A 3,204-nucleotide genomic window follows, 5' to 3' on the forward strand; every position below is an offset into this window, starting at 1 on the left:
TTTTTGAACTATGGGATTCAAGAAAGGAGCCCCTCCATCCTTCTCAACCAGTAACTTGTACAACTAAATAAAGATTGCAGAGCCTCCTTTCTCTGAGAAACTGCAGATACTCATCTCTCTTCTAGAGGCTTCTTTCTATACCCACCAGCCCAACTTGAATGATTGCCATCATAGAATGGGACCACCTAAAGTTGAAAGCTTAAAATGTGGTCCTGGGTGCAAACGTGGGATCTTTGCACTAGTTGCACTGGAAGTGTGTTGCCATCTGACTGACCCCATTGGGATCCTAACACTGACCAAGGAAAGGAAGTTGTAAGAGGAGGCCACTTGTTCAACCCAGCCACCCAGAACAAAAATAACCACACAGAAACTATATTTTTTAAAACACTGCTTGGCTCATTAGCTCTAGCTTCTAAATGTCTCACTCTTACATCTTCATTTAACCAATTTCTGGTAGTCGGTGTATTGCCACGTGGCTGTGGCCTACCAGCTGAAGTTCCTTCTGGTTCCAACAGTGCTACATGGATTCTCTTTGACTCCAACTCCTTTCTCCCAGCATTCTATTTAGTTTTCCCCACCTAACTCTTTTCCCCTGTAGCTCTGTTATAGGCCCAAAGAAGTTCCTTTATTAATCAATGATATTCACAGCACACAGAGGGAAATCCCACATCAGGGAGTGCTAGATACTTGCTGCCAGACTTTCCTAGATGGGTTCCAAGCATCAGCACAGAAGTACACAAAACTGTCAAAGGCAAGTAAAGTCATACAGGGCATCCCATCACATTCCTAGAGAATCTCTTAGAGGTTTCACATACCTATTGACCCAGATGCATTAGAGAACAGGAGCACACTTGTCACTCAGTCAACCCCAGATATTAGAAGTTACAAAAGCTAGAGGGATTTGAAGGTAAAAATAGTTCCTAGTTGCTGGAGGTAGCTTAGAAGATGTTTCAGAACAGAGAATTGATTCAGAGTAAGAGAACAAGAGATTTACCAAATGGTAAGTCTTCAGAGTGGCAGCTTTATGAAAAAAAAAAAAGTCTGAAAAATAAAGCAGTTTGGTACAGTAGGAGAGATGGGGGCCAAGAGATAAGTAAGTTACCATTAGAGAAATGTTCCTCCTGTAAGGAAAATGGACATTGGAAAAAATTGACCTAATTGCAGATAAAATTAGTACCCCCACAAGTACTAATGGAAAAGTAATAGGCCTAGGCTTCTACCTTTTGAGTTCCCAGGAGCATGGGATAACATTTAAAGTTGGGAACAAAGCAATTGATTTCTTAATAGACACTGGGGTGATATAGAGACTCCTAGGCCAACTGCCTGACCAAAAGATTTCAGTCCAAGGGGCTATAGGAAAATAGCATACTGCCCCTGGACCAGAAGTCATTCTACTGACTTAGGAAAGAAGACAGTAATCCACTCATAATTGGTCATGCCTGATTTCCCTACCTTCCTATTGTTATGAGACTTCTTACATAAATTGAAAGTCACCATAAGCAATGAGATATACTCTTACAGACACACAACAAAATTTTAGTGTCTTGCCCTTTGTCAGAAGAATATCTACTATCTGAAAATTCTGCCCCACATCAAAAGATACAGTTGGGCTCTCTCTCAGATTTGTAGCAGAAATTCAAAGGATATGGGCAGAAACTAACCCCACAGAAATGATATTATACCAAGTTCTTATAATTGTTCAATTATCCAGTTATCTACACTGCTCCATCCATATTTAACAAAACCCAGTTACCTTGGATGCAAAAAAAAAAAAAGAAAGAAAAAGGAATTCCATATTGTCCGCTTTAGAGAAACAGACATCCTGCTGCCTTTCCAGCAACCCTGAAAAACATATCTCTGGCCTGCTGAGAAACCTTGAACTTTTGATTATAGATCTTTCCAAGATATAACGGAAGTTAATAAGGCGATCAAGACTATCTACCCCTGTTTTCAAACACATACACTCTTGTGAGTCTGATTCCCAGCCCCCCCCCCAAGTGTAAAAAGTCTTGGACCTGAAGATGCATTCTTCAGGCTCCCATTGGCAGAGGTGAGTCAACACATCTTTTCTTTTGAATAGACATCCCTAGGATGAGGTTATAGTGGGCAACTTCCTTAGACCAGATTGCTCGAAGGACTTAAAAACTCTAATGAAGCATCAAATGCTATCCTCCTGTCCTTCTATAAAAGGAGTTTTCTAATACTAAGTTCTTATAGTACAGTATGTAGATGACCTCTTCCAAGCATCTGAATGTGAAATAGATTGTAAAAGGGCCACTAAAAGGTTGCTACAAGAGTTGCAGACACTGAGCTACAGAAGGTCTTCTAAGAAAACCCAACTTTATACATCAAAAGCTATCTATCTTGGCTACGAACTAAGGGGAGACATAAAGATCCCAATTCAAATAGGATTGCTGCCATCCTTAAGATTCCAACTCCAAAACTAAAAGACAGGTTGAAGAGTTCCTAGGGGTGGCTGGGTCTTGCTGGTTTTTGGACATCAGGGTTTTCAGAAATAGGAAAGCCTCTACACCAGCATAAAATGAGATACAGAGCCCCTCATCTGGAATGAGACTGAATAAAAGGCATTCAGGGCTTTAAAACAGCTCTGAATTTTGTTCTAGCCCTAGCACTTCCAGACATCTTTCTGTTTATGGAAAAACTAGAAGTGTTGGAAAATGGGGTTTCAATGCAAACTTTAGAGTCTTGAAAATGCCCTGTGGCATACTTGTCCAAATGGATAGACTTTTCCATCTTTTTGTCTATGGAAAAAAAGACCTTTCCATCTTTTTGTCTATGGAAAAACTAGAAGTGTTGCAAAATGGGGTTTTAATGCAAACTTTAGAGTCTTGAAAATGCCCTGTGGCATACTTGTCCAAATGGACAGACCCCATAACTTCTGGATTGTTCACTTATCTAATAGTTTTTTTTTTCTAGTAAAAGAAGCAGGTAAGTAAATTCTGGGTCAGGATAATATACTCATAGCACCTCACACAGTTGAGACCCTTCTCTGAGCAACACCAGAATGGTTGTCTAATGCCCATGTTACCCAGGAGCAGACTCTACTCCTGGACCATGCTCAAGTCCCATTTAATAAATCCACTGACATCAATCCTGCTGCTGTCTAGGTTGATGACAACCCACTGATGCTCATCCATGACTGTCTTGAGGTAATGACAGTAGTTCAGAGGATCCACCGAGAGA

Source organism: Alexandromys fortis, unplaced genomic scaffold, assembly GCF_014885135.2.
Source record: "Alexandromys fortis isolate MF-2015 unplaced genomic scaffold, M_Fortis_MF-2015_v1.1 scaffold_166, whole genome shotgun sequence".
NCBI lineage: Eukaryota > Metazoa > Chordata > Mammalia > Rodentia > Cricetidae > Alexandromys > Alexandromys fortis.